The sequence below is a fragment of the Mustela nivalis genome (genome assembly GCF_964662115.1).
Source record: "Mustela nivalis genome assembly, chromosome: 11".
NCBI lineage: Eukaryota > Metazoa > Chordata > Mammalia > Carnivora > Mustelidae > Mustela > Mustela nivalis.
In genome coordinates this window covers 111,234,939-111,247,691 of record NC_139030.1, presented here as the reverse complement: position 1 = coordinate 111,247,691, position 12,753 = coordinate 111,234,939, and the positions used below count along the sequence as shown (strand labels likewise).

The following is a 12,753-nucleotide window of genomic DNA, read 5'->3' as shown; positions in this document are numbered from 1 at the left end:
AGACTTTAGACACAGGCCTGGGTTCAAATTCAAGTTCCAGCACATATTAGATGCTGCCTTATTTTTTCCATTTCTTCATATTTCAAACAAATTACACATACCTCAAGGTGCTAGTGTAAGAATTAAATGAGATAGCATGGAGAAGGCTATTATGGTTCCCATCACATAGTAGGTGCTCAGTAAATAGTAATTGCCATTATTAGCTCTAAGTTTCAGTAGCTCCGCACTCCATCAGACAAGGTTATCCATTAAGTGAAACTTCACAAGCCCTAAAATATCCCCATGTGGATAGACTGTTGCTTATGTCCAATTAGCTAGAATTCTTCCATGAGTACCAATTTATACAACATTTGGTAGTACATTTGCTCTTTAAGGAAAATCTTTACAAGATGATAACCTGCGTCCTTAGCCAACAACCATAGCAGAGCTGTCTGTCCTTGTAGAGGGCACACACAGTAGGATATCAAGTTAATGCCTTAGTGCTGGGTGCATTCCAAAGGCCAGCTCACATGTCTTCAAATTGCAAAACAACTCCTAAATTATAGAATCCTGGCTTTGGAGGACTTATCTTACAGGATATGGAATTTTGCTATTCTTTTTAAAAATCTTCATTACAGCATCCCAGATAGGTTATCTAATTTCTGGTTTAAGAGGAAGCCCACAAATCTTTCCATCTTGTTGTAAACTCTAACCAATAGAAATCCTTTTTTAATTAAAGCCAGATCTGCCTCCTGTGATTTCTTCTTGGTGGTTCCCGAACTTCCCATCAGAACAATCTAAATTAAGTCCCTTGTCCATGCGAATATCCCTCAAGTATCTATTCTAATACCCTTAACTTCTTAAATAAGCATTTGAAGGTTTAATAGCTTTTATATTAAAGCTAAGAATTTGCTAAATATACCTTAAAATGGGAATAATAAAAATTAGAAACTAATAGATATGTGAAAATACAGAATTCCAAGATGGAAGCTGAGCTATTTTGATGAAACTGGGACAGATTATTTTTAACAAACAGGCTATTCAGAAAATGGATCAATCATGTTGGAAGACACATATGCCCTAAGCAAAAAACATACAATACAATATGATGTTTGAAATAGAAAATTTTTGCTCAATGATTGCAGTATTTATCTGGTTTTAAATGTCTTATACCCACATTGTATGCAAAAGAAGTTTGCCACATCTCAATGCCAGAAATGATTGTCCAAATAAACATAGGTTGACCACTTAAAGAAGCTCAGACTCATGGATCTAAGTTAATATAGTTTTTCTTTGTTTCAAATGGGACAAAAACATAGTAAGCACCACAGCAGAGTGAGGATGTTCAATTCAGCAAACATTGACTGCCTTCCATATGCCAGGCACTAGAAATAAGCAAATAGAATACATAAAGAACGTGGTTCCTGTCCTCACGATGCGGACAATATAGGGGAGAGAAAAAATATACGTAACCATTAAAGACGGCAACAGTAATTAAAAAAAAAAAAGATGCTCATTTATTTCCAGACATTTCTACCATTGGGGAGGAGGGGGAGTGCTAAATCTACTTATACAAGAGAAAGAGAGTGCTGATAGGGATTTAGGGACTCCAAAATATATTTTATTTAGTGTAAAGAGCTTCAGACCGATCCTCCACAGGAACAAGGAGCCTCATTTACTGACAAATATATATCACCAAATTTATTTACTTATTTATTTTACATTAGCAAATTTAAAGACTGTTAACCTTAAAAATAAAACTGCCGGTTTTTAACTAGCAAAAATGTGTTTATTCAAGAAGAGCTGGACAATTACAACCTGGCACAAGCCAGCTACAGCAAAGCCACACACAAGCCCAGAGAACAAAGGAGAACCTTACAGAAGAAAGAGGCTAGTTGGGAAGGCTGGTATAGGAAAAAAAGTCCATTAGAGTAAACTGCAAGTCCCAAGTACAGTGGCTGTTCATTGGCTGAGTAGCAAAGTCTCTCATTGGCTGGGCCGTTGCCAGGGGAGAAGAAAGGCCTGTCTTCCTCCTGCTGGGGTAGGCGGTGTTCCCAAGCGAGGCCCCTCTCTTCCTATTGGCTCCGCGAGGGACAACGGCGGTGGGGTCCGAGCGCTCCCCCTGCTGGCCTCCCAACTCCACTGTAAAGGAAGTTTCGATTCTTCTTCTTCCTCTTCTTCCTCCTCTTCTTCCTCCTCTTCTTCCTCCTCTTCTTCCTCCTCTTCCTCCTCTTCTTCTTCCTCTTCCTCCTCTTCTTCTTCCTCTTCTTCTTCCTCTTCCTTCTTCTTCCTCCTCCTTCTTCTCCTCCTCCTCCTTCTTTCTTCTTCTTTTTTCCCCACAGTACCAAAACTGAGAATGTAGAACTTAAAGGAAAAATGAGACAATTGAGAATAGGTCGATGGCACAGGTGACAGTCTATCTAGCTGTTAATGAACAAAACTGGACTATAGAATACACGGTTGGGAAATATTGTTCCATAATACTCTATCTAATGCTCTGCACTAGTTAAACTCTTATTTGGAACTTTCCCTTGTTTGCATTGACAGACATTTAATTACAGCTGGAGAACAAGAGTGGGTCTAGAGAAGCCTGAGAAATGTGAGTAAAAGAAATCCTGGGAGAAAAAGTGAAACATTTTTCTTCAGGAAAAGAGGAGGTCTGAGAGGTGATTGGATTCTTGTCTTTCATATGAGGAAGATAATATAAATCATTTCTCATTCCCGTGACATAATGAATAAGACTTGAATAGCCTAAAATGCAGCTTTGAAAATTTATTTTGGGTATAAGAACTTTTAAACATATTTTGATACATATTAAAATGTCAAAAAAAAAAAAAAAGAGACTCTCCTAGGAGGTTTAATTTACATTTTCACTTATTTGGCTGGTCAGGTAATCTTATAATTTGTTCTTTCGTTCTGAGAAAATCCTAAACAAGCATAGGTCGTTCACAACAGTGTAATTAAGGTTTGTAATGAGATTCTGAAGCCTGCTGTGGCACGGGAATCACCAGGAGGATTACAAGGGCGCAGAAAAACTTTTAGGAGCACAAGATGACACCACTTTCATATCTACAGCTAGCTAGTGCTTCATCAAGAAATGTACTGATGTGTCTTGGGCTACAAAAAGTTAAAGAATCAATATGTCATTTCTGCTGCTGATTTTTTTCCTTTTTTTTTTTTTAATAGATCTGCATCCTAAAACCCTAGTCTAGGGTCTGACATGAATATGTGTCTGTCGCCTACTCAGAGTAGTTATCTCGTCTTTCAGCCAAATCTAAAATATCTTAGCATGTACAAGATAAGTTTTAGAGACACCATTTTACCCTAAACATAAAAAAGAGTTCACAAAACCTGAATCACTGAAAAAATATATGTGGGAAATAGCCACGTTGCCAGCAACCACTAAGAAGGTTTTATTCCCCCTAGACTAGTGGACTATTGATGAGAAATGAGGAGGAAGAATTATTATTTTTATAAACATTTTAAAAAGCATTATTATTTTTATCTTAACATAGCATTATTATTATGAAAATCAAAACATCAAAATGAGTTTTCTCATAGGTCCTATCTGGGTGCTATTCTCTCAGTATATCCCATAATGCTATATAATAAGGTAATTTTTTTTCTGTCTCCTTAGTCAATTTTTACCCTTTCTATATATGGCTTCTGTGACTTTCATAACTCTTCAATGGACAAGCACACTCTAGCCTCTATATGAACATTCACCTACTGTTCCATTTTTGTATCCTGTCCTCATCACTTCATTGTAAGTAAACAAGTGAAGACATTTGAGTCTCTGGTAGGCTAGTAAGAGCCCCAGTGGCAGGTGAATCCTGGCGACCAGATCCCTCCTGACAGGGGCCATATCACCAGTCAGAGCTCTTTTAGGTTTCTTCTGCCTCAGTAGTTCGCCCTCTCTTGCTTCTCCCAGAGACCTACGCTCTGACTGTCCACATGAAGCAGAAATGGAAGTCAGAGGCGTTCCAGAGTATAAGTGGAGAAACCAGTGGAGGGAGTCAGCTGCCTACCTCTCTCCGACCTGTCCGGAGTGGAAGTGGAAGTTTTACAGGGACTGGGGTTGGAAATGGGATTTCTTTGCCAGGGTAAAAGGGGGGAGGGGTGCCTTGATTCAATTCTGTTAATTTCAAGTTTACTCTCTGGCCTCAGTCCAGCTCAGTAGCTCTTTGCTGTCAACCGCGTGGGTTCTGGGCTCAGATTGCCTGTGTTCAGATTCTAGTATTCTATCATTACTGTTTTTATCTTACTTTCCATGCCCTTCTGGCAAAAAGAAAACCCACTAAACACTTGCACCCAGGTGCCCTCAGCCTACCCCTACCTCACCCTACCACATTCAAGTCAGGCTGTGTTTGGGTTCTTCCTCTTCTCTCTCACTTTGTTCTCCGACACTTTCAAAATCCTACAGTCTGGTCTGTCAGCAGCCTGAAGAGCCTGGGCTCCCGCCTGCCCATCTTGTTGGAGCCAGGAGGAGATGATGACAGGAGAGCAGAAACGCTGGGGTGGGGGTGGGGGGGCCGACAGGGTCCCCGGAGCCATCTTGCCTCTGACTCTTACAATGGCAGGGTCTTGACCAAAGCATGGCCTGCAGTCCTGAGGAGAGGCAAGGCCTCACTGATCTTTTGACATTCTAAGGCTGGAGGCAGGTTCTTTCCCAAAAGCATTTGGAGAAGCAGTTGCTCCTGCAACCTTGGACATCTTGGCCGGAGTAGGCCCGGTCCTGCTGGCAGAGCGGGGCAGCTGCCCAGGAGCCCCAGGGAAGCCCCACTGCCCGCCGCCCCGCCTGCCAGCTGTCTCAGACTTGGGGTTCTGGGGGGGGGGGGCGTCTGGGGAGGCCACGCGGAGAAGCACCAGAGCCCTGCTTCGGGGTTTTTCTGCGTCTGGGCTAGCCCCACGACGGGGGAGGGGAGCCTGCCTGGCTCTGAGGGAGCCACAGCCAGCGTGACAGCTGCCACCCACCTGGGGCCCGGAGGCCCAGCACAGCCGCTCCCGCGTGGGCTCATTCATTCTTGAAGCCAAAGGGGCAGGGGACAGCTGACCCTTGGCAAGGACGACCCCGTGAGTCTCCGAACCAAGTGAAAGAAAGGACTCCTGGGTGCGTCATTCTCTTCCAGTGGGATCCAGGGCCCTTTCCATGCCCGCCTCTTCCCTGCAACTGGGAAGGAAGACACTGGGAAGGAAGAAATTTCTGAATTTCTCTTTTCTCGCCTGGAGCACATCAAGGGCTGACACTGCTCTCCGGGCAGGGACCCCAGAGGCCTCATGGATCATTCCAGCACGAGGCTGGGAACGGCTTAGTGCTGGGAAAGCAGGAGAGCAAGCGACGAGATGCCGTCGTGAGAAGCCCGCCTAAAGGTGGCTCCTTGCTTTTGACCCTAATTAGTCAGCATGAGACGCCCGGAATATGTAGAACTAAGGATTTGCTGGTATTCGTGCCGTCAGTTTCCTTATATTAAAATGGGACGCTTGCCCGCCGGATCCGTGTGGGTGTGTTCCCACCCGCTCCAGTTCCACTAGTCACGTTCTCACGACCGAAAGGCACATTCGGGGGCTCCCGTATTGTACAGCGCAGTCACTGTAGTTAATTAAGCAGTAAATAAGGCGCGGCTCGTCTGAAATCCGGCAGGTGCTGCGTACACCTTGTCCGATCTTTGCCGTCAAGGGCTCCGGGGTCTGGGGGCGCAGGGATGCTCGTGTGCGTCCCGAGAGCTGGCGGGCGGCTGGTGTCCGGGTCGTGGGGCGGTTCGGCTCGTTCTCGGCGTCCTGCAGCCGCGGGGTCCGAGAGGCCCCCAGGGTGTCCCCGGGCGCAGACCCCGCGGAGCAGCGCGCGGTGCAACGCACGGGAGCCGCGGTCCCTGCTACCGCCGCTCGGAGCCGGCCGGCCCGCGGGCCAGTGCGGCAGGACACCGCCGGCCCTGGCCCGTCGCGGGGGACATCCGCGGTCGGAGGAGCGGAGACGGGTTTGCGCCGAGGTGCTGTGTTCTGAGGAGCGAACCCGAGCCCGGTTCTGAGTGTCTCCGGAGCGGAGCGCGAGCAGCCGCGGGCTCTTGAACCAGGCTCCGCACCGTCCCGGGCGAGCAGGGGCAGCGCCGAGCCCCGGCGCCCCTGCGAGCAGTGAGGGCTCCGGGCCCCGCGGTTTGGGGGCCGTCACCGGGAAGGCCGCGGGGAGCGCACAGCTCCCGGCGCCCGCCCCGTCCCCCCAGCCAGCTAGGCCCGGCCCGCGCCCAGGCCTCAGGGCAGCCCCTCGGGTCACCCGGGCCGAGCCCCGCGCAGCCCGCAGCTCCGCGGGCTCAGACGCGGGCCGGGGTGGGGGGCTGCTCGCTCCCGCGTTCCGGGAACTTTGGGGTCTGGTTTCCCGCGGGGCAGGAAGCCGCAGGCGGGGGTGGGAGCGCGGGCGCGGGTGGCCCCGCCCCCGCCCGGAGCCCCCGCCCGGAGCCCGCCCACCTGACCGCCGCCGCGGAGGACGCGCCCGGGAGCCGAGCGCCCGTCGTCCGCCACCCGCGGGCCCGGCGGCTGGTGCGGGGCGCGAACCCGCGAGGAGCGCGCGGCGGGCGCGGCGGCGGCGGCGGGAGGAGGGGCCCGGGGCGCGGAGCCGGGCCGAAGGACAGCCCGTCCTCCGAGCGCCGCTGCTCCAGGGAGCCGCGCGCGGGCGGGGAGGCGGCGCCGGAGCTTCGGGGACCGCGCGGGCCGCAGCCCGCCCCGCGCCGATGGCTCCCCGGGCCCGCGGCTGCCCCGGCCGTGCGCCGCGCGGGTGACGGGAGGGGTCGGCCGGCGCGGGGGCCGTCGGTGTGGGCGCGGCCGTGCGCTTCGCCGTTCCGGGCGGCCTCGGGGACCGGCGCCGCGGACAGAGCGTCCGGCCGCCCTCCCGGAGGAGCGCAGCCCCGGCCGGCAGCCCCGAGCCCGGGGAGCGGCAGCCCCCGGGGCCGCGGGTTCGTCCTCGCCGCGCGCTGAGGCCGGACGGAGGCTTCGGTACCGGACCCGCCGCTGGCCCGGACGCCCGCTGTCCCTTCGCCCGGCGACCACGGTGAGCGCGGGCTCGCGCCGGGCCCTGAGGAGGGGGGGGAGCCGGGGGGCGCCTGCGGCGACTCGCGGGGCACGTGGGGACCCGAGCGGACCTGGAGGCGCCCCGGCCGCCGGCTGAGGGTCGGAGCAGCGGGACGGTGGGGCTTGGTGCCGCGGTCCTGTCGCTCCCCGGCCCGTGCGCGACCACACGGCACACGGGGACGAGCCGGGGGGGCGCCCGTCCCGGACTCCAGCTCGCGGGTCCGGCGCGTGGCGTCTGCTGCTGTGACCGAGGACGCGCCGGGACGGAGAACGAATGTAAGTCGCGCCCCGATCCACGGTTGAATATGACCCTTTTCCTCCGGGGTAGGTCGCGGTCACGTCCGCGATCCGGCTGCCAGGCGTAGACGGAGAACGACGCTATGAAGTGTCCCGTCTACATGTCAGCAAAATGGGCTGGAAAACCAGTATCTGCAGGTTTTAACTTCTTGTGTTGCCACTGAACAGAAATCGCCGGATTGCCTATCGGGCCCACCGTCTTGTAGCGAAAGATGGAGGTGAAACCAGACCAGCCTCCCGCCCATTTCAGTGATGCCCGACAGGCCGCGTTTCCATCGCGCGGGCAGTGACGGGGAGCTCACCACCTCTGCGGTACCCCCTTCTTTCCGTGACCGTCAGGAAGGCTTTGTTTGCGCTGAAACGACAGCGGCTTCCTTGGCCCTGTTACTCATTAGCCAGTAGTCCTCCAGCTTGTGGAATTATATGGAACATTTTTCAGCAGAAAGATCTCTAAAACTTCCGTCCATCTGAAGAGTCTATGACCAAGAAATAGATAAGAAATGAAAAGTCTAAAGTAGTACAGAGTAAAGACTTTTGTCCCCCTTACCTGATAGCCTTTCAGAACCCTGAGCTTCAGCTTCCTTGTCTATAAAATGGGAATGCTCGGAGGCTCTAGCTACCCGTGGAATTATTGTGAGAATTGAAAGAGATAATATACACACACTACTTAGTAGAGTACCTAGAAGCCAGTAAGTATTAGTTATCACTAATCATTGCTTTTATATTTCCTTCCTTCCTTAAGACCCTTCTCTGTGCTGAAAATCCTTAGCCCCAAATTGAATTCCATAATCTAATCTAACCTGAACAGTGCAGAGTGCAATGACTTTCCATCTTCAAACTAAACCATCTAACGCTTAATTGTCTTCTTTTTTAAAAAAAGATTTTATTTATTTATTTATTTGTCAGAGAGGAGCAAGAGCGAGCACAGACAGAGAGGCAGGCAGAGGCAGAGGGAGAAGCAGGCTCCCTGCCAAGCAAGGAGCCCAATGTGGAACTCAATCCCAGGAGGCTGGGATCATGACCTGAGCTGAAGGCAGCTGCTTAACCAACTGAGCCACCCAGGCGTCCCATAATGCTTGATGTCTTATGGAGTAAATACCCCATGGTTGACTAAAATTCTCACCAACCACCAGCCTCTCCCCCCACCCCCGGCCCACACACATTGCTATCAAGGTAGGCTTTACTAACTTTTTAACTATATCCTTAAAAATTTCGTGAACATTTTTTTCTCTTCTGTTAACTTTAAGTCTCTCTCCAATTTCCAGCTTGCTAGATATGTTTCAGTCCTGACAGTGGCATTCATCATATTAATTGTTCCTTCCAGTTGTATGTCACCTGCACATTTGGTGGGTTTGTTCTCAAGACATTCAAGTCATTAATAATACATGAAACAGTTCCTTTTGCCATGGAGACTCCTGTGGAAGTCTGTGTGGCACAGTGGAAAATGGTCCTGAACTTCTGGAGGCAGGTTTTAGAGCTTGGCCAGTGATACTTAACTAGTTTTGTGACCTTGAGAAACTTATTTTCCATATCAATGGGATCAGGCTAGTAACATTTGCTTTTCAGGGTGCTTGTTAGAATTGAAAGTAATGTACTGAAAGTACCAGGTGCAGTCCTGGTTGGGGACATAGTTGGCCTTTGGGAGATATTGCTGAGACCAGACAGTGGTCAGCTGAACTCCATTAGCACGTCCTCCCTAGTAATCAAACTCTTCTAACCTGTAGGTCGGTTTCTTCATAAGATGACATGAGGAAAATTTTAATCAAATGTTTTGCTAAAAATAAACATCTTGAGTATCCTGAATCTATCACAGAAGTAAATGGTGTTAGTTTAAAAATGACTAATTCTTACTGAACTTCTAGTTTCTAGAAATCCCTGGTCTTTTCCATCTAAATAGTCCCTGTTTACTGATTAAACCTTGAATTTTGCCAGAAATCAGTATTAAACTAACGGATCTGTAATACCTAGGGATTCTAATTTCCTTCTGTTTTAGATTTTGGAAAAAAAAACTGGGGAAAAAAAGTGTTTGAGTCTCTAGTTTTGTGAGATGTCCCTTCTTCATGTTTTCCAAAGGTTATCAAAATATTTCTGTGTTTCCATCTGCAAGCTCTCCATGGAATATAAGTCACTAGAATTTGAAGACATAAATTCTTATAAAGTGACCTTTTCTGCTTGTACCTTGGTTCTCTCTTAATGAGGTTTCTCTGTCCTTTGCTGCATAAAATCATTTGCTTTTAAGAAAGGGAAACAGTTGCTGAGAAGTTCTGTTGTTGTTGTTGTTTTCTAATTAATATACCATCTGCCCTTGGATTCGGGAATTTTCTTTTAACTGGATCCTGTTTTGCATAGTACATGTATTTAGGAGCAGCAGGTAGCAGCAGTTCATGGTGGGAAACATAACCAGTCATTCCGAAATTACGATGTTGATAGTTGGGGGAGTCGTAAATGACTCGAGTCAGTGTCTGAGATAGGAGGAGCCTGTTCTTTGCGACTTAATTTATTGCTTATAAATGAAAAGTTGTGAAATTAAGGATGTGCTAGGAAATTTTTTTTTCTCTGACCTTATAGGTTCTTTGGCTGATAAATTGATATAGAACAGATTAACAGGGAAAAAACAAGCTTCATTTGACCCATAGAGGAGCCCTATAAGAGTATGAGACCCAGTCACCAGTTGGGCAGTTGAGGCTTCTGTGCCATCCCGAGCCAGGGAACGAGATAGTGACCTGAGGTCAAAGGAGAGGAGGGTAACTGACAGGATGATCAGAAGAGCAGATATTTGCGGATTAGGTGTTTATCTGCCATATAGATAGGTCATTCACATAACATTTATTTCTGGTGACAGCCTCTTTCTAAACCAGCCTCCCTATCTCAATTCTTTGGAGTATTTAAAGGAGAGTTCAGAGTTTTTCTTGAATCTGCTAGGTCTTAATTGCCTTCAGCTCAAAATAATCTACCTGCAAAGTGGCTAATTTGGGTCATGGGTTCTCTCCCCTTCAGATGTTTTACAAGGGCTTACGGTGACATGCATTAGGAAAGCTGGCTAGGTGCTAGACACAAGGGAGTGACAGAGCCTTGTGAACCGGGGAGCGAATACCGGCTTAGAACTACTCTCATTCAGAACAGTTTAAACACTGTGATGGCCAAGTAAGACTCTAGCCCAACACTACCTTGAGTTTGTGAACTTTGCTTTTAAGTGTCCTGAAAGAAATAGAACTCTTATAGTTCACAGTTTTATTCCCAACATCTAATACACATTGACGCACATGGCTATTTAACAAATAGCCAAGATTTAATTAGCATTTATTAAGGGCCTTGATATAAGAACTATTCTGTGCAAATTAACAAAAGGAGAAATGACTACTACTTTGAGGAATATTTAATTTCATTTGAGGAGACAGCACTTAAAAATTAAACCATCAGTTAGAAAAGAGAATTCTGAGTAAGGGTTGGAGGAGTTCCAGAAGTCTGCACAAAGGAGATGGGACTTCTCTAGATGTGGAGATAGTAGAGATTTAATTTAAGCAGGGAAGAGTGAAGGAATGCTGGGTGCAGATAAGGGAAAAGTGGTGTGTTTCAACACAAGGGAAGCCAGGGGAAGAAAATTGAGCATGGGTGTGTGCATGAAAGAAGAATAACTTAATGGAGAGGAAATTTCCTGGGGTTAGTGAGAAATGAAATCCATTAGGTAAAAAGAGGGCTCTAAAAATGTTTAAATTAGATGCAGCTCTATCTCCAACTCATCCGCAACCCCCAACCACACCCTGAAATAGTACACCATCCGCTACAGAAAACAGGAACTCTATAAATGACTCCTTAGGAATGTGGTATATGAATCCAGAAAGAATGATAAAACTTTAAGGAGCAAAACTTTCTGAACTCATGATCTTTTGACCTAGAGTCTGAATGGATTGAACACTGTGTTTTCCCATGTCTCCACATAAGAATAAGTGTTCTTTTCAGTATTCAGAAGTACGTATACTACTGTCTGGAATTTAATTCAGTGCAGAGCACTTAATAGACAATTTATTATTTATGCCTCCTAGTTGCTCTAAGTATTTGGTTTCACTATGTAACAGAAAGACTAATCTTGAATCTGTAGGGGATGCGAAAAGCTCTTCCTCTACCCTTTTGGCTGGGTCTGCAAATCAAAATGATGATAGATTAACAGGCAGAAAAAAATGACAACAATGGCCCATGTATCCATGGGCATCACAGAGAAGTGTGCTTCAGGGGAACAGAATGGGAGACTTATCTATCATCTTAAGAAAGGATGATAAATTGTGGGAAAGAGGCTAGACAAAGGGAAAAGGGGTTTGGGACTCCTGGGTTGGAGGTAAGTTATGGAAAGTGACCGTATATATGGAAATATATCATAAATAAGGACTGTTTCATAAGGTTTGTTAAGCAAATGAAAGATCTCAGGTGATAAGAATTGTATCTGGAGTGGTTCTTCTCCCAGTCAAGGAGGTAGAGACAGCTTTACAAAGGGAACTGCTTTTTCACAAAAAGGGGGTACAGAGATCTAATTGCCTTTGGCTTAAAACAGCCCTTATTATCGTTGTGGCATATTTTGACATCTCTAACTCAAACTCTGACTTTCAAATTCCATAATGGCATTTGAGGTAAAAAAAAAAAAAAATTTAATGATTCAGAAAAATGTCAGTTAAGATAATTTGATTCATTAAAATGACCAAGATTTAGGTGTGTGAGATCAACTTCGACTAGAAACCACTTATTAAAGTTCAGGCTTGAGTAAGGCAGAGTCTCTACATCCATGAACTCGTGGGCATGTGAGAGAGAGAGACAAGTGTACCATCCGTCCCAGTGGGAAGAGATGCATTCATATTGTAATAGAATTACACGAGGATTTACATTTTCAGGATTGTTTTGCAGAATATGGCTTCCACTTTTGTGCAAGATTTTGAGGTTGGGGGAATCTCATGTGTTTCTTGTGGGTTAGACTTTTATGACTGGGATTGGGGAAGCCGCTCAGAACATGGGAGCATGGGTTATCTAAGACACTCAGCTGAAAGGCCAGCTTCTCCTTCCTTTTCAGTTTTGTCTTCCTTCTTCTTACCTAATTATCAATTCAGTAATGATCTTACAGTAACAACAGCAGAACAGCTGCTGCATTTCTGTAATGTTTTGTTTTTCCTTACCAGTGGGTATGTGTTACTCAGAGCTCATCATGATCTATGTGCTCTTAACACCCTTACCTATTTCACCCATCCCTCCTACCTCACCTCTCATAACCATTAATTCTCTATAATTTAAAAGTCTGACTTTTCGTCTCTTTTTTGTTTTGTTTCTTAAATACTATATATATATATGTGAAATCATCTGTTATTTGCCACTCTCTAAATGCTTTATCTCAGCATTAGACTTTCTACATCCATCTATGTTGGATGGTAACACCCA

The 12,753-nt window shown here is 47.1% G+C and overlaps 2 protein-coding genes across 7 annotated transcripts in view; one reads left to right on the top strand and one right to left on the bottom strand.

Annotated features, from left to right (window-relative positions):
• The window catches only part of SLC40A1 (solute carrier family 40 member 1), a 747,507-nt gene that overhangs the window by 554,713 nt on the left and 180,041 nt on the right, over positions 1 to 12,753 (bottom strand). The gene's annotated exons all lie outside the window — the stretch shown is intronic.
• LOC309844194 (small membrane A-kinase anchor protein) overlaps positions 1 to 12,753 on the top strand; it is a 75,159-nt gene that overhangs the window by 27,484 nt on the left and 34,922 nt on the right. For 3 of the 6 annotated variants that reach the window (XM_082690570.1, XM_082690572.1, XM_082690571.1), the window contains exon 3: positions 2,527 to 2,578. The exons of 1 other annotated variant lie outside the window; for it this stretch is intronic. The gene's annotated coding sequence lies outside the window, so the exon portion shown is untranslated. 2 more of the 6 variants (XM_082690575.1, XM_082690574.1) reach the window with 2 other exon arrangements.